Source organism: Embiotoca jacksoni, unplaced genomic scaffold (assembly GCF_022577435.1).
Source record: "Embiotoca jacksoni isolate LCO1_2020_lvr unplaced genomic scaffold, fEmbJac1.0.p SCAF_3, whole genome shotgun sequence".
Classification (NCBI taxonomy): Eukaryota; Metazoa; Chordata; class Actinopteri; family Embiotocidae; genus Embiotoca; species Embiotoca jacksoni.
In genome coordinates, this window is record NW_027185381.1 from 11,620,537 (window position 1) to 11,639,858 (window position 19,322).

Consider the following 19,322-nt stretch of genomic DNA (forward strand, 5'->3'; position numbering starts at 1 on the left):
ATCATTCAGCTTGTAAAACATTTTTCATGGCACCTTCTGAGTCGAACTTGGAGGGATAAAATGTCCTCAAATCTGAATTAAGCCTATGTTTGGGTCAATGATTTTTTTTTTTGCTGCTTGGAACAAATAAAAACCCAGTTCTCAGAATAGCTCCTGGCTGGAGCAAAGAGGAAATTTAATTATACTTGAAAGAAAGGACACTATTGTTTTCATAAGAAGGGCAGCTTAGGTGCTAATATTTAGTTGGATCCCATGTGGTAGCACAATATGCCAAAGCCTCAGAGAGCTCCATCATATCAAAAGACTGTTTACATTTGCTTAATCTTTTTAAATAAACCCAATTATGTAATCTGTATGCCGCGTTTAGATGCAAATTGCTTTGCTTTTCGAAGACCTGGATTGTGTACCGCCAAGACAATTGCTCTGCTCCGGCTTTCTTATTTTTTTCCATTTGCTTTTTGTGGAGGTTATTCAGGTAATTCAGTTTGTGATCCTGATTATTATTGGATTAGTAGGCTCTCTAATTCTCTCCAGGATTGGATAGAGAAAATAATGATTAATCTGAAAGTAAAGGATGAGCCAGGGGAATGATTAACTGGCAGTGCATTTGTCCAGTCTGGTGAGGGCCACACCAGCCAGCCTGCCTGCAGACAAACTGGAGCGGAGAGAATCTGCATTTAACTAAGAATCAAAAAACACCGGACGTGATGTTTGACCGTCTCTTCTGCCAAAGGTGGTGAGCACTTCCAGGAAATTAACCTTGTTTTTATATGAGAGTGGTTGACGATCAACAAGTGGGGGGTTCTCGGGCTTGTGTGGGGTGTATCTTGGCCTCGGTTAGGTTGTAGAATTTCGGGACAGTTGGGCACAGAACCCATTGTCAGTATTGTTCCCTTGTGTCATTGGGTGTTTCTGCCTTTCAACACTATACACCCTCCACAAAGGCAGCCAGCTGCAGAATAATCAGCCCTCAGCTTGTGTGCCGTGCCCAACTGTCATGCACCCTCGAACTCACTCAAACTGTCCAACCCCCCATATCTGGGTTTGCAGGGGACAGAGGTTGCAGCCATCAGGATTCAGTAAACTTTATGAATAACAGCAATATTGGAAAATGTTTTCTCGAGAAAACAAAAAAGTTTATTCATCAGAGTCAATAACCTCCAGTGAACATTTCAGAAAGTTCAGAAATCACCTCGCCTCATCCTCTTTCACAGTGTCTGCCTCATCATTTCACCTGCATTACTGGCTGTGGGCAGTATCGGCTCATTCTTGCTTTTTTTCAGGAAGTTCCTGTTCTCATTGATTTTCCACAGTTTGCCTGTTGTGACGCCTGCTACTCCGTAAAATAAAAAACAAATTTAAGTTTAAAATGTTTAAGGACACACGAGACATATCTTATACTTTTACAAACATCCAGGAATCATAGCACATGAAGCGAGATGGAGCACTGCAGGATAATTTACGACTAAAGCCTGGAGGGCTGTTCAACATGATTAGTTGAGGAGGTAGAGTGTCTGGAAGGGAGCTCATCACAAGACCTCACTGTCACCATAGGGCTATTGAGGTGTTTAGTACATGAAGTTTATGATCTGACTCTTAAAGGATTCACTGTATAGACCATGTTTACCCTGTCACTTCTACTGAATCGTGTTAATTTAGGACAAAAGGGCAACAAACAACTGTCCAGACAAGACCATCATTATTTTGGATCTCTTTGCTTCGTGATGTGGCTGTGGCCAAGAACCCCATATTCCTGGATTACAGGAAATATTAAGGTTGGAAAACTGTGCATTGGTTGTGCATGTTTCCTTTCATACATGATTCTGGGTTTGAATCGATGATCATACAATGCATGTCTTTGAAAGGAATGTGTTTGTAAGAAAACATACACAGCAGAGCCAAATCTACACAATAAATGATGATAAAACAAATGACCGACACTGTTACTTGTAAGGAGGCAATGATCTGATGGAAAGCAGCCACGCGCTGGCATTATCAAAGCCTGATTTACAAAATAGTAATGGTGTGTCAAATTATTTAGCCTCATTCCTGACAAGCTATCATGACCTGGTTTGTATTGTGGATGCCTCCAGTTGTATCGTACCAGTTATGGCTTTAAACTGAGCTGCTAGAGCGGCCAGTCTATGAGGGTTCATTTTTCTTTTAAGCCTTATGAATTGCAGCTGTGAATGAAATGTGTTCTATTAAACGTACCTTTTAGGCTATCGAGCTTTATAAACACCAGCTCTCTGCTATCTTACAGGTAAAGACTTTGCTGTGAAGTGAAACGCAGGTGCTGCTGTTATTGACTGTGGTTCACTGGGTTTTGGCTGTTTTGATAGCTTCATAAAGAAATCTGAAATTTGCTTTTCGCCGCCATTTTCACGTGCGGGCTTGTTTGTGGTTACGTCACCTACGTCACCGGCGACCTTTGACCAGTCCATCATTTCCGACCTGAATGACGTAAACATCCTTTATAAACCACTTAATGAAATAACGCAATCTCATTGGAATACGAACATAATCAACTAAAATTAAATACAAGTTTTTAAAAATGTATATATTTTTTCTATATATAGTTACAGTAGGTGCTGCGGTATCTTCCGTGCTAATACTTCCCACACCCTTTTGAAACTTGTAGAATAATTCAGTGGTGTTGCATTTTTTTAAATTCATATTGCTATTGTTTTGTTGACTTGGCATGGCCCGAGGTTGAGAATTAGGAATTTGGACAAATTTGATTCCTTGGACTGACACGGAAAAATTTACATGGCTAAAGAGCCATTGAGCAAAGCACCTAACCCCCAACTGCTAACCAGATGCTGCAGTTTCGATTGCTCCTTATGGGTTTAAAGCAGAGGTCCAATTCCTATGTGTTCCTTTTTGTAAAAGCATGTACTGTAGGCTATGTAACATACTGGCAAATAAAATGACTATTCTTCTCCTAACAAATCAATGAGAACACAAGAAAGGTTTTAAAGCTCCCTGTCGTCATCCACAGTTATCAAACACCTTGTTCCAGACAATCCCCTTTGGAAAAGACTGGGTGAAAGGCAAACAAATTTAGTTTTGAGATACTGGAACCCGATTGGTCGCTGCATGTTGGGGGTGGAAGAAGAGTGTTGTTTGCTTGACAGGTTTGAGTGTGGGTGAAGACAAAGCACAAATGCTTCTCCCATACCAGCCCCTTTTCTTCGAGCCCATATTTTCTTGTTCATTGCTCAAATTGCACACAGTACATGTGCACATTCCTGTGTCTGCAGGCTAAAAATAGTGCATATTGAAAGATGTTACAATGGACAGAATAAAAGAATACATGCTGGTCTTCACCCCTTGTGTCTTTCCACCAAAACCATATCTTCTATGTGACTGTATCTTTCCTCCTCTCACAGGAGTCCATGCAGCCTACTGCAACGCCTGCCATCTCCAGTCCTTTTTATCTTTTAAAAATGTATACAACCTGTAACATCCACTTATAGCTGTCATTTCTCTCCCTGAACTGTCACTGTTTCCCTGCACGGGCCATAAGCCACAAAAAGGTGGGTATCATAATCATGCAATTGAGCAAAAATGCCACTGAAACATGACCACAGACCTCAAATGTTCTCCAATATCCTTTGGAGGATTATTCCCAAGACTGAGATGATTAATTAACACAAAGACCCATCTGTTGTCTAACATTATGGTTTTCAAAGTAGTCACCAGTCCAAACTTGCTTTTCTACTGACCTGCAGCTTTTACTGCAATAAAGCAAAATTCTTGATAATCATTTAACTCCTCATTATCCCTCTATTTGAACACTTTCCTAACATGTGTCACACAAATTGTTTAATTTAAATAAAAGCCTAATATAATTAGCCACAAATAAGAAATGTGATACTACCATTTTTCTTGGAAGAGCAGCCTCAATAGGACTAAAAGAAAGGCGTGAAATTAGAATTAAGAATGACAGGTTCTGTTATTTTCTTGTGGTGATGCTGTCAAAATAGATCTTAGTTAAATAGTGGAAGAAAAAAATAAGATTTGGTCCACTTCTTGCAATTCAAATGTACAAAAACTTGCGAGCTGTTTCTCCCAGAGAAATATGTGTATGTTGCCATAGAGCTGCTTTATTTAATGTGTGCTACTCCATTTTCCTGCCATCGTCCTGCAATAAATCCTCAGAAGTGTTTCCTCCAACACCAATTCAGCACCTCGGTTCAAAGCTGCGGAGTTGGTTTCATTAACATCTGGATGATTATTGTTGATGCTGTTTCAAAGGCAGAAGATTAAAGATAGATAAAGTATTTTTCCTCTGAGGCTGTAAAATACAAAATGTGTTAATTAAAATGTGACTGTTCTGCAATATTAAGAAAAGCAGGCTTGGTGAAATACCAAAGATATTAAGGATGCAGAAGTGTCTGTCTGTCTGTCTGTCTGTCTGTCTATCTATCTATCTATCTATCTATCTATCTATCTATCTATCTATCTATCTATCTATCTATCTATCTATCTATCTATCTATCTATCTATCTATCTATCTATCTATCTATCTATCTATCTATCTATCTATCTAGCTCTCTGTCTCTGTCTATCAAAAAGTATTTCATTAGAATACAGAGAGCCAAATGAAAAAGTAAAACATTGTGTACCCTCTTTGATTCATATACTGTAACAAAATAGTTGAGATGTGTGATAGTGAAATGATTAATGGGATAAGAAGGAAGAAAGAAAAACTAAATGCTGCTGGTTTTTAAAAAAAAATAATTATTTAAAAGCTGGAACAATACATTAAATTGTAATGCTATTAGCGAGTAATAGGGGTGTAATAGTATTCCGATCTTTTACCCAAATAGTACTAATGCATTGTAAAAAATGTATCCACTAAATGCACTATTGTGCATGTGTATATGAAATAATTAATATCTTGGAGACTACAACTATTCAACTGATAAGCAAAATAATCCGTTTTTACCAGCAAGATTTATTTAATTGGAAAAAATGCAAATCTTTGACAATTGTACACTCACATTTGCATAAAACATTTAAAAGGGAGAGACATTAAAATCTGTTGTAAACAAATACCAAAGGTTCTGTAAGGTTTCCACATGCTGTTTCGAAAATATTCATTATAATTATAATTTATGCCAAATCAATTATGAAAAATTCAAAAGAAAAGGTCAACGCACTTCTCCCAACTGTTTTTTTTTTGTGTGTTTGTTTTCTGTCCAGGCACATTACATATTACGGTAGTTTCTTTCGGCTGTGCGTGTCGTTGTGAGCTCAGGGTATTACGGTACTGGGCTCGGCAGCCCCGTGGATTGTTTGCTGCTCCGGGGTTTATGAAAGCACGCAGCTCCACGATGAACCTCCTCATTACCCGCTCTGCTCACTCACCCTAAACACGGCGTACGTTTCCCTCTCAGGCAAACTCCGGACACCGCTCCGCCTCCCGTTGTAAGTTACACATATTATCTCTGCTTTTTTTTTTAAGTATCTTCACCGCTGTCTCTCCCCCCAAACTACAGTTTTAGTTTAAGATGCTTCCCTCTGTGTTTTCGTATCTGTCAATGTCTTCCCGGAGAGTTTACAGCTGGCAAAGATGACATTTGGCGCCGCGTAATTGGAAAAGCTTTTTAAGCTTTAAAAAGCCTTTAAAAAAAATAAAAATAAAAATTGTTTTTTTTTTTTGTTTTTTTTTTAATCTTAGTTAGGTTGTTTGTTTGTTGTAATAGTAGCTTCTGACTTTTCTTAACATTTACAGCTGGAAGGGGAAGTGAAGTTGAGCGTGGTGGAGAGCTCTGTGAAATAAGCTGTTGAAGTAAAAACTGAGCTTAACAAAGACACGCTTGTTTTCATGAGCTTGAACCTCCTGCCGTTATTTACGGTTCTTCATCGGTTAACACCTTCAAAGCTGAGCTGCTCCACCACACCCAGTGACTGAAGTTATTTAGCAGCCTAACCCAGCCTAACGTTTACCCAGTTAAAAGCCCTCTGAAACACATGTGCTCTCATTACTTAACATTGTCTGTGCTGCTGGCCTTTTTTTTTTTTTTTACACAGTTGTCCTTCCATTTAATTATATTTCATGAACTGATTTGTAGTTTTTAATGCTGACTGTTTTTTACCAGGTGGAAGTGGTTTAACCAGTGTGGTAGGACAGAGAGCCCAAACACACCTTATCAGATGAATAGATGTTGCCCAATTAGGTTTAATTAGGCGGTTTCTGCCAGTGTACACGGATCAAATGCATACTTTCTCTTGGAAAATCGAATTAAACATAATAATCAATGGACTGCAGAGTGAATGAGTTGTGTTGGAATAGCTGCTGTGGTTGTGAGATAGTCTGCTCTCCACCCACAGTTCTCATTTGTTGTGTCAAGACTTGTCTGAGGTGAAGTTCAGCAATGCTGCAGTGCACACAGTCAAGTGTTTAGCAGAGTGCAGGGAGTGTCTGGCTTCTTATTCCTCCTGACGATTGCTCATCCGATTTATTGAGATGCAACTTGTTTTTCCACTGCTAAATCTTTTGAGTGTTTCAGTTGAACAGAAAATGAGCAGTCGTGCCACCACTGCTCTCTGTGCATTTTTGTGCGCTGACATGTCCAACGTTTGCAACGCACCAAGCAATTCAACACGCAACAAACAAAAAAAAAAACCTAAGCCGAGATGATGGTCTGGGTCAGACGCAAGCCAGTGACATGAGGGAAACGCCATCACGGCCTTTTTTTTTTTTTTTTAAAAAGTTGTATTATATCTCAAAATGATCACAATGAAAATAACCTAATGTTAAATGAGGGGGTTTACCCCTCAGCATGAAGCCTTTAACAAGCACTTGTTTGGTTTGTATTTTTCATGAATCAAGCCTTATTCCCATAGCGGCAGTCGCAGCACTGTTTGGCTCTAATTGCTTTGTGCTTAAGAAACAACATATCATCCAGGCTCTGTGGGCGGGGTGGTGGTGGTGGTGGTCTTAGTGGCCAAAGAAATATAAAACGGGGCTCCCATCTTTGTTGTTTGTGCCCATGATGACAAAGTTTTCAGCTTTGTAAAACTGAAAAAAAGTGTTGTGGAGTGGGCACCAGTGGATGTCCGTTGATGATACTGTGGCTGTACTGATGCAGCCAGCAGATATTTTTGTGGCTGCAATACTTGCTAAAAAAAAAAACCGTGTCTGGCCATTTAATCAGCTGTTTTCACTGTTAACATAGTAGCACTCTACTTTGCCACTGCAGAAGAGGCTCTAGTAAAGGGGTCAGATCTGACTTGATGATGATGACCTTTTCCTGGAACGCTTACGACTGCAGGATATTGTCACCTCAGCTGAACGTTAGTGCGAGCTATTCTCAATAATGGCTCTCGCGCGGAGCAGCGTCCTGGCTCACCGTGTCACAAAGAAGTGGTACACCATCGTGCAGCCGTACCTAATATCTGAACCAATGGGAATGTTAGATTTGATCATGACCTCTCTATTCAAAGGGAGCGGCAGAGTTGGCAGTTTTAAGTGTGTCGCTGTGCCACTCCACCGGGCCGGAGAGTTAAGCTGGTCTCAGTGGATCTGGGCTGTGGAGCTGAAATGATCCATGGAGAGTTAAGCTGTTGCACATGTAGATGTTTGTGCCTCTGTATAGTTTTTGTGATGATGCATTGAGGCAGGCCGTTCCACAGGTCCTTCACACACTCTCGGCATGCTGCATCTGTACAGCTAAAGCAGATGGTAACCCCCTTTTTTTTTTTTTTTTAGCCGCTCGGTGATTAATTAACACATCAGTTCACAGGAAGTCCACCAACGACACGGCAAACTGCAAGAATGACCATTTTTAATGGCTATTTTTAGATAAGCTGTACAAATGTTCTTTTGCAAGTCACTGAATTTGTGAGACAAGTATGTACAGCGATTGAGTGTGGATCTCTTCTTCTTCGTGTGCTGTTTTGGTAATAGTCTTTTTAGATGTTCTTAAAATACCAATAAATATGATTTACTTGAGGGAAACCGTGGTAAGCTATATTTAGTTTCATCTTTCTGTGCTGACTTCTGGTCTGTCTCCAGGCCCGACTGTGCATCGGCCGTAGTGTTGTGCTAATGAAGATGGCTTTCTTCCTCTGATCTCTGCTTTTCCTTTTCTACTGTCCGTGACACTGGCTTGGCTATAGGCTTTAATAATGACCCTCTCGCACATTGGCTGCTGTTTATTTCCAGTAAGCAGGTTTAAAGGAGCCAAGACCATATGTTGGGTTACATATGCTGCTCTTTAGACTTTGCTGTTTTCTGGCGGTGGTCGGCCACCCAAGTCATTGATTACATCTGGGCAGGATGGAAAAGCAATTCCAATGTTTAGTCGTGGCAAAACACTGTGGGCAATTTCTGTGCATCTGGGAGGCCATTTGCCTCGGGCAGTTCCAGCTGTCCGCATAAACTCAGCGAAATCTCATCCTGGACTCTTATCTTTGTTAATCACTTTATTTCTTACTGTAATGTCGTACACCGCGTTGCGCTGTCTTTTGTCTAACGCGGATCCTCATTTGTTGGCTCGAAACATATATTTCTGTGGCTTTTATGGGTCATCTCTGATTTCTATAATTTCCTTAACTCCCTATAAACTTTAAGTTGGTGCTTTTCATTTTAATTAGTTATAATTTTAATTGACAAGTACACTTCAGGGGCAAAACGATGGCAGCACCAGTATCAGCCCCTCAGTTTAGGTTGGGAGCAATGTGTGAACTTTATTTAATGTTTTACTGATTCATGATTGTTTAATAAATAAAAGGCCTGCAGTTAGTCAAAATGAGGAATGTCCGGCCGTGCTGGGCGGCTGCTCGGGGAGCCATACTGTGGAGGCTGGTTGTTTGAGTCTGTATGTACTCGAGCTCACTGTGGGTCATTGTGACATTAACATGTTTTTCGGGCTGTGTGCGTGTGTCTCTTCATTGACTTCATTTTTTTTGCGTGGTTTCACATTTCGCTCTTGCCATTTGGACAAAGTCACCTTTCACTTCTCTTCAGCAGCGCGTCTTTAACATTTTCAACACTTTCAGTATATCTGGCTGTCTGACCTCCTGGTTGCCTTTTTCCTGGAAGGGCTCAAGCTTTATAACATGGAGGGGGAAATAGAAATACCTCGGCTGCTAAATCTTAAGAATTGAGGGGTCGGTTTGAGCTCCTCGCAGGTTCAGTGCGTCACCTCAGAGCCGTACGTGTGCAGCTTCTGTTATCCGACAGTCTACCTGGCTTTTTGTAATTCCATTTAAACGACGAACCTCACCAGCAGTTTTTCACGGAACATTTCGTTCCCCCTGAAGTCACAACTGTTATTAGTTTACTGCATTACGACTCGCATAACATGCCAGGTTCATTCAGAGGCTGCTTTACTAAAGTAGTCTCTTTCTTTACTTGAATAGAAAACTACTGGCTTGGATGCAGAAGAAGAAAAATGTAGTTCACTATCAAAGCAATTAATACCTTACATTTGATCAAAACATTATTATTGATGTGCCCGGATAATGTCTTGTCATATTAAAAAAAAAACAAGAATATATATATATATATATATATATATTTCTCACTAACAGTTGTATCCAACATAATCATTTTCCTTAATCTGTTGATTATTTTCTCAATTAATTGATCAGACAATCAGTTGAAGTCATGAAAATCTCAAAGTAGTGAAAAATGTCATTCAACGTTCCCTAACCCTAACCCTTTTAGGCCCATTTAAAAACTCTTGACAGGAGTAACGCATTACAACGGGGGGGGGGGGGAAGAAAGGGAAATAAGGAAGAACGGAAGTCACATGTACTAATTGATTTTGGAAATTACAACAACTATTTAATAGTTTAATATTTAATTAATTTAATTGTTATATGAATGAAGTCTTTATCCTTTAATAACTGTTGGTTTGATTTCCAATTATCTAGAGCTGCTGTGTATAAAGTGTTAGTACTGATAGTTAGAATTATAAGATGAGGATCCGACCAAATTTTTTTCTTTTAATCGAATTTCTAATTCAAGTACATGTTAAAACTAATGAAAGTGATTTTAAGAAATAAATATTCCATTTGCCTGAGTTCCTTACTAGTTTAGGATACAGCATCCTTCATCAATAAAGTCCACTGAAATGATTACACTTTTTGAATTTGAATATCATCCACATTCAGCCCATCAACAATCGGACTCGCATTTTTGACTCTTCTTCTTTCTTGGTAACAAATTGGTGGAAGTGCTTTACATCTCTCGTGCCCCTTAGGAAGTGTTAGAAGATGCAGAAAGGTTTCTCTAAGCCTTCGGTCCAGATGTGTCATCTTCAAAAGATCTTCTCTTTGGACTGTCACAATTTTTGTGCTGCCTGAACATGAGCAACAATTTAAGGAGAAAAAATGTGAAATCCTGAAAGGTTTGAGAGAAGTTGTGTAAAGTAGTTTTTTATTTTTTTTTAACTATTCAGTGAATATCATTTTTGAAATATGACCTGCGTAAGATTTAAGTCACAAAATACAGGAGCAGACAAAAAGCCTATAATTCATGAATGTTTTTCAGTGTAGACTGATAATATTTTTTGTTTATACTGCGTTGAGTGACAACTACACTGTTTCCCATACATGTACTTCACTTGGGCGGCCCGCCCAGTTAAATTGACGGCCGCCCAGGTACATTTGGCGATCAATGTTCACCTTTTTAATTTATTCAATAATCTGTCCAAGAGGACGGTGCGAGATCTGTCGGGAGCGAGCAGAGGAGCCGTCGGTTCTCGCTGCAGCAGACACTCGCCGGCTCTACAGGCAGCGGCGGAGACAATAAACATACAAAAGTGCAGTTACTCTTCACTGCGGTCAATGTTGACAGTCGTTTGAGTAAAGGTTGAAAACTTGAAGTTCGTGTGCCGGTGCTGCAGTATGAAATCCTCCTGCAGCCACACAGTCAACTCCATTAGACCAAAATGGGTTCACAAATTAAGTTTCCATTAACCTGCTGATAGTTATGGGCACGTTCATTAATTCATCCTGAAACAGTCAGAGTGTCGCTCAGAAACTTTTGCTACTCAAGACTGTTAACTTGTATACAGTAAATGTTGTGGTGTTTTTTTCTCCTATAAAAACAACTGAAAAGAATCAGTGTCATTAAAGTATTGAATCAACAGGCAGAATCATTAAGATAGTGTATGTATTTATTTTATCTTGTGTGTGTGTATATATATATATATATATATCAGTGGAGAAGGATTGATTTTCATTGCACATCAGTTGGATTGACAGTATCTGATTCATAATTTTCTTAATACAAGAATGACAAAAATCATATTCCCCAGTCCTATTAGTGTTTTCCATCTGTTCCCACTGGACTCTGCACGATTTCTGACACTAATGAGGCAGAAAAGTGTGCAAATCTTTGCTGTTGGAAAGTAAAATGTTCCTCTAAATGTATTAACAGAATGCAATCTCAACCAAACTCTCGCCAAGGGAATAAATGCATAGGGCCAGGAGACAAATGCAACCTTCTTTCTGATTACAGATCTACTACACTGTGCTTGAACAGCAGCCCTACTGTGCAGACATCGATTTGCCACTGGTTAAGGCTCATTCCCTCATTTTGTTTCCGTGTAAACTCAGCTGAGCCCTCATGGCATTTGTGGTGCTCGGTAAAAACCTGATTAGCAAGCTGTGTGGGTGTACTCACATTTACCAAGAGACAGCCTTGGCATGTTTGAAGATGGCTTCACAATATATTGTGTGACCAGGGTGGAAACGGCTCTGGAAAATTGTGCTAAGCAGAACATTTTAACTCGAGTACAAGTAATGGGACTTTTTGAAAAAAATAAATGTACTCTTTGTAAATGTTACTCATTTTTAAGATGATAATGGTGGGTGTTTGTGTATGTGTATGGGCAGTTAATTCATGTACATACATCTCATTATTAATTACAAATGACAATTATTGGTTGCAAATAACACGCACAACAATGACCTTAAATAACCAGGAAATCAAAAATGATTAACAATAAAACACGGGGTTGTGCATAACCTTATGTGGCAATATTAAGCTACATGCGTAAATCAACCAGCTTCTTATAAAATTGCCAAGAAAATAAAACATCACAACAGCAGCCACCAACAAACGCAAAACACTACTTTACGTCGTTCTCAATGTAAAACGTAACCTCTCAATACACTTTTCAAACTTTAAGCTGAATGAATGTTTGGCAGTCTCGACAGCGATTTTCAAAAACACCCACACAACCTCACTAACGGTAAAGTTTCTAAATTAACAGAAAAGTCACAGTTGGATTGATCGGCCATGAGCATTTGGACTTCCGGCATTGAGCCAGACGCAGCATGCACCTCGGTCACACAACATCTTGGGTGTCTCATTTGGTTGACTTGGACTAATCTTGACCATCGCACCAAAATGAAACCGACCTTAATTTTGGAGCCGTTGGCCTTGGCCAGAACCCATCAACTCAACCCATCACAAGGTTATGAAGGTGTTCTCCCCGGAGTCCCACCTCTCTGATGGGGAGCTCTGCTCCGCAGACACAGACAGCTTCTTCTCTGTTAATGTGGCTCCTTTCGGATCTTTCATCTGTACAGTATGTCATGGCTTCATTGTGACTTTTGCTTGTACTTCAAATATTAAAATACTTAAGTAAAATCATTGATGCGCACACACACAAAAAATGACGTTATTACATTGATCAGAGTTAATGTCACTTGTTACATTCCCCGTGAGTTTAACATAAATTGTCAGAAATGACCCGGTGGGTCAGTACCAAAGGAAATAAGAGGAAATGTCAGGACATAAGTGACCGTTTCATTCATTGGCCTTACTGTTTATTCTGCCTTACTTTGAAAAGGGATTTAATTAGCTTTATGTTGTCAGATTGCTGCTGCTATTGAACAAAGTCTGCCTGCAATTTCAGTAACTGTCCGTACTTTTACTGACACTTTTAATACGGCTTCAGTGCCTAAGGGGAGAAACGGTGATATCCCTACATCAAAGGCCTTGCACACATGCATACACGCAAACACACCTGTTACTGTGTGTGTGTGTGTGTGGGGGAGTGGGGGGTTCTGAAAAGTTGGCGCTGTTTTGGAAAAAACAATATTCTGCTGCATCCAGATGAAAACGTATCCTCTGACAAACAATGTATTTCTGCCTACATGTAAGTGGGCTTTGTCTACTACTCTTGGCAAGCTGTAGGCCACGTTCCCTTTCCTGTAAAAGAACATTAAAGGACCCCTCATAGGAAATACAATTCTGTTGTCCTGTCACCTGACGATTTTGAACAGGAAATTGCTGTTCACTATCACAACATGGCTGCTTCCATATCTATTTAATTAAGCAAGCTGATGTAGAAGGGCCTCTTGTTTACATGTACCTCCCATTTGTAAAGCTTGATTTGTGTTTTCTGCAGACAATCAGCAGGAAGGTTGAGGTTTTGGGCAGGTTGTAATATGCATTGTTCCAAGTATTGATTTTCTGTCACAGAGAACCTTTATTATTTGCACTCCGTCTGCAGTGTTGGGAGCATGACGGACAAAACAATTACAGAGTCTGAATAGTAACAAGAGTGCGAGAGTGTTGGCATTGCTGCAGCTATGCGTGTTGTGCTGTTTACGGAAGGTGCTTTGCTTACTGCTGGGGGGGGGGGGGTAGATTCAAAGATTCTGTTGTTGTGTTAGAGCCGTGTAACACTGAAACAATGACGGTCTGATGAAATGTTGAAATCAGTTCTCTTTTTCTTTGAGACCAAATGGTAACTATACCCCTGCAGAAAAGACTCTAGACTTTATTTATTAAACCTCAAGAACACATACAATGTATTTTGGTGCGTCACACTGAATGAAAACATACCTTTTCCTTACAAGTAACCACCACAGGGCACCTTTCTTAATACACCAAAGAAAGATTAAACTGTCACATTTACCGAAGTAAGGCACAGAAAATATATTGCTTCGGTGTTATCCAAAGCACAATTCTTTTTAGGGATTAGCATTTCGAGCAAAACTACAATTTCACACGGTGCATATCTGTGGTAGACGTATATGCGAGCTTTACTTGTAGAGTTTGTGCTGCACCTCATCTTTCTATATTTCTGAAGGCTGTGGTCGTCTTTGCGTGTTTCTTTCGTTCGCACCGTGGCAGCTGATCTCGCTGCCACACGGTTCTACCTGCAAAGCTCCCGACTCTGGTAGCAACCTGTTCTTCTTCTCCGTATGCTTTTTTGAATGGCAGCTGGCAGACAGCATTTCGGTGCATTACTGCCACCTTCTGACGAGAGTAATGCATTGCAACCAGGCGCCGGTAAAAAAAAAAAAACCCAGGGGAAATAAAGGAGAATAGTGGCATTGACTGATCGAGTTGTTTGTTTTAACGAGTATTCAAATATTCAAAACTCGTGTCCCATCCTTATTTATTGTACAGATAGCACTATTAGAGCCCAAACTCTTGTATCGGCCAATATTGCCCTAGCACAGATGTACTGGCGCATATGTCGTCCGATATGAAAACTTTGTTCTTACAGAATATAATGCAGAAAGAAATGTTTTGGGTAATTTACGAAATTATTTTAACTTTTTTTCCTAAATTCATAGTTATTTATAATTCTTTCATTTCCCTTGAAGTTCACCGTTTCAGTGAACTAATGTCATTTTGGTAAAATGGTTATCGTTAAACTTTGAAATATCCTGCCTCCATGTCTTTGTCACAAGTGTTTGATAACCTCATTTCAGTTGACTATAACGTTTTGTTTTTTTTAAATTTCCGATACATAGCCCTGGTCATGATTGGGTATCGGTGTAATCTGCCAGTCAGTCAAACATGCTATGCAGATGGCAGCAAGCAAATCCTACAAGCCAGTCCTGATAAATTTAAACCACAACAAACAGGAGAAACGAACATCAGAAGGAGAACAGTTTGCAGCATTGCTCCGCCACTTGAGACAAAATGATGGACAGCTTTTTAATTTCAGGGTTGTTGCCCTGTATTCTGGATCCTTCTGTCTCTAAAGCCGTTTCAGCTGAGACTGAAGCTGTGCAATATCACAGATGACTTAGTTGACCGACGTTTAGCTTTGATGCTTATTAAGTGTGATGGCAGTAACGCCTCAATGACAACGGCTGTCTTGTTTTGTTTGATATTTTCGTCATTGCTCTTGTTGTGTGAGCTGCAGAAATCGGTGATTTGTCAGACTGGCCAGCTGATAAATGAAATGTCATCCATCCTCGTTGCTCTTGAAGCACACAACGTTGACAAATCGGTCAGTAAAAAGTTTAAATGAGAGAAAAGAACCAGGTGAACAAATATTTCAATGTGTGTGGCGGTTCAATAACACTTTACACTCGAATTTCTCCCAAAGAAAATGTCTCACCCATGTGAACTACTGTTTTACACTCTAAATGCAGATCCTTTATAATGTATGTGTAGTCACGTACTATGTAATCGGTGAGCCCGTGTTGGCCAATCTTCAAGTATGTGACAACAAAATGCAAGCTGTTGTGTTTGATCCATGGTGCTTCTGTTCTAACACTGAAAAGCTCACTCCACCTGCGGATGTTGTTGTTCTCCAAACTCATGTTGGCTCATTTGAACTTCATAGACAATCGAAGTGGCTTTATTGCAGTGTGTGTGCAGCCATTAACACCAACCTGCCCATAATGATGAGTGTAGGGCTCAGGAAAGGAAATGAGCTAACGGAGCATAAAAATGCAGGCATTTAATGGCATTGGCTACATGTTACTTGATGCCCGAATAACAACACTGACGTGGTGGATATTTTACAGATCTCTCTTTGACCTTTTACTGAGCAATCACTTCCACGTGAAAGAGAGTTTTAGTGATGCAGGTTGAGCCCTCAAATGGGTACTCTCCATCATCCAGCAGGGCTGCCTAGCAACCAGGTAGCGCTTCAGCAAGCAAGACAAGCTGAGAAAGGAGGGATCCAAGTCAAAGGCTTGAAATAGTCAGGGATTAATCTTCAGTTGCTTTCACACTTAGTCATTTAAGAGAAAGTAAATGTCCACAGCCCTGTGAGTTTCCCCAGAACCATGGTAACATATCTGCTTTACAAATGTCTGATCATCACGCTGCCCTTTTGGTTTTTCAGCGCAATAGTTGGCGACATCAGAGAAACAGAAGAATGCAAACGGGAAAGCTCGAAAGTTTGCATTGAGAAAAGAAAATGAGATGTTTAGAGAACCTGTATGATTCTCCTTAAATTTCCTAGCCAATAGGTGTAGTGCTTTGAACATTTAGTGTTTGTATGTATTGTTGTATTTACAACCCCGTTTCCCAAAAAGTTGGGACGCTGTGTAGAATGTAAATACAAACATAATGCAATGATTTCCAAATCCCATAAACCCATATTTATTTGCAAATGGAGCAAAGACCACATATTTCAAATGTTGAAATAGAGAAATTTTGTTTTATGAAAATATGTGCTTATTTTAGATTTAATGCCAGCAACACATCTCATCAAAGTTGGGAAAGGGGCAACAAAAGACTGGAAAAGTTGTGTAAAGATAGAAAAAAAAAACCTGGTGGAACATCTCACAATTAATTAGGTTAATTGGCAACAGATCAGTACCATGATTGAGTATAAAAAGAGCATTTCAGAGATGGTGAGAGACTGTGGGGGAAAATAGTGCAACAATCTAAGAATAATGTTCCTCAATGTAAAACTGCAAAGAATTTGGGGATTTCATCATTGACTGTAAATAATATCATTAAAATATTCAGTGACTCCAGAGAAATATCTGTAGGGAAACAATACATTCTTGGATGTCGGTGATCTTTTGGGCCCACTGCATTAAAAAAAAGGACACAAATCTGTGGTGGAAATCATTGTCTGGGTTTGGAAACACTTCTGAAAACTGTTGTCTGTGAACACAGTTCATCACTGCATCTACAAATACTGGTTAAAAACTCCACCATGCAAAGAAACAACCATATATGAACATGGTCCGGAAGTGCTGCCACCTTCTCTGGGCCCCGAGCTCATTTAAGATGGACTGAGGCCAAAAGGAAAACTGACAAATCAAAATTTTAGATTCTTCTTGGAAATCATGGCTCAGTTATCATCATCATTGTAAAAAGAAGGGATGCAAAACGGTGTTAAACATGCCCCTGTCCCAACATTGTTTAGGTGTTGCCTGCATCAAATTCAAAATAAGCATATATTTTTTTTTAATATGTAAAATGATACATTTTCTCCATTTTAACATTTGATATATTGTCTATCTGCAATAAAATACTGGTTTGTGATTTGCAAATCATTGCGTTCTGTTTTTATTTACATTAGACACTTGCATAGAAACTTGGATCAAGTCTGCAATTCTCCCCTTAATCACTACAACCTGCACCTCTGCAACCCCAGGATTTACATGCAGTGCTTTCTTTGCAGTGCATTTCTCCTAATAATTCCTCAGAAATGAGTTGCATGTCCAAAAATGAACTAATTGTAGACTGTTAAAATCTTTGTTGGTTAATCCAATATTTGGATACTGTTCTTGGAACAAGATTATTTTGTTGAGTGTGAAACAATTAAAAGGTGCCTATACTTTTTTTTTTTTTTTCTTCTCCCGACTGCAAGAAATAAACTATCACCTCATAATCCGCTTACTATACAGCTCTTCCTTTCTTACAGCTCCCACCAAGATGTAATTGTAGATGAAACAAAACACATTGTGGTCCTCTCAAGCAAAATTAATTTCAGTGCACTTTGAAAGGCTCTGGCATTTTAAAGGTTTTAAGGGCATGCAAATAATAACCCACAAACTAAAACGTACACCTCTGCAGCAATTCAGAGCACACTTGCAGTGAAATGTAATTCGCGTTATCTACAAAGTGCAGTAACATGACCCCTTTTACCGTGGTAATGTGGTGAAGTGTCCATAGTTAACCTTGAAATCCTAAAAAAGCTCCTGTAATGTGCCAGCCGACTGCAGGGGAAAATAATTGCTTGTGCATAGTTTTATCCACTAATAACCATTTTTTTGTGCCTCATTAAAGCCTGCCTCATTAGATCATTTAATTAGTCTTTGAACGGTTACCCCGGACAACAAGCATTTAACATCTGGTATTTTAAGCTACCTGTGGCTCCACTACTCCACCAGGGTATTCAGTTTTTCTGCTTTAACTCTTTCGAATTACTAGCGGGCTGGTTCTCCCAGCAGTGTCTCGCCGTGCCGCGGAGACAGAGCTTTGTGTCGTCTTTGGTGGCGTGTGCATTTTGAAGGCGGGAGCTCACTCTTGTCGTCTTTTTCTCGATGTGCACTGGATCCCCGCTGGGCTCCGGCGGCTTTGCTCCTTGGAGGAGATCGTTCACCTTCCAGCTGCGCGTGTGCACCGAATGTCAGCTTTGCTTTACCTCACCACATCTTTGCTGCTTCTGCGTTGGCTTCACAGTGAGCATGCCGTGTCAAGATGGTTCCAGAGATAGAAACGCCAAACAATGCCTGGCAGGTCCGTGTGGCTCCATACCAGTAGAGCCTCTCCCTCTCAACCGCATTGCCCCCCCCCCCCCGCCCCCCCCCACATGGGCCCAGCGCAACAGATGGTAAAAAATAAACCACCTATCGGATTTACACGCAATTATGTTATACATAGTTGTGGTTTTCAGTGCTAAAGATTTATGTACACTGCTTCCTATACGTATGCTACATTGACAGCCGCCCAAGTATTTTTTTTTTTTGCACCCATTTCGGTACGAGTGGACGATCTCCCCTCGCTCTCCTTCAGCCGTGTCTGCTCCACACTGTCGGTGTAACAGAGGCACAGACATGCAGAGTTCAGCTCTGCACTTCGGGGAAGCTCGGGGGACAGAAAGTAGCGTGACTGTCGATGTCTGCAAAATGCAGCAGAGACTCTCGGACTGAGCTGAAAAAAACCCATAAATGAGGTAAATAATGTTCATGCAATATTGTTGGCTGGACCCCAACAGTGGGGCCAGAGCTATAAAGCAAATGTCTGTCACCGAGTGAGTAAGAGATCAAAGTTACACCGCTGGTTGACTGAATTCTGCGACTTCCATTTCAAATTAAAAGTCCTCGATTACACCGGGTCCAGCTGCGTTTCTTTCAGGAGAGGCAGGAGGTCCCAGTCCAAGGGGACCTTCCCAAGGGGAAACAAGTTTTGTATCACAATGTTTTATTTGACACATTTTTAGTCATTGTCGATACAGAAAATACTCCCATATGGAGTCGGTCAGGTTGCGTTGTAAATTTGTATCCATCATCATGTATTCAGGCCAGTATTCAACATCCAGTCAGATTTACCATTTTAACTTTTGGCATTTCATATTGCTTACAAGAGAAGTTTAACACTACAGTGCTTAAACCAGCGTTTACAAATA

The 19,322-nt window shown here is 40.1% G+C and overlaps 1 protein-coding gene across 1 annotated transcript in view; it reads left to right on the plus strand.

The window, feature by feature from the left end:
• Positions 1-5,316: 5,316 nt before the first annotated feature.
• LOC138205925 (tumor protein p53-inducible protein 11-like) overlaps positions 5,317-19,322 on the plus strand; it is a 30,826-nt gene continuing 16,820 nt past the window's right edge. Inside the window, exon 1 of the mRNA XM_069162294.1 lies at positions 5,317-5,436. The gene's annotated coding sequence lies outside the window, so the exon portion shown is untranslated. The remainder of the gene's footprint in view (positions 5,437-19,322) is intronic.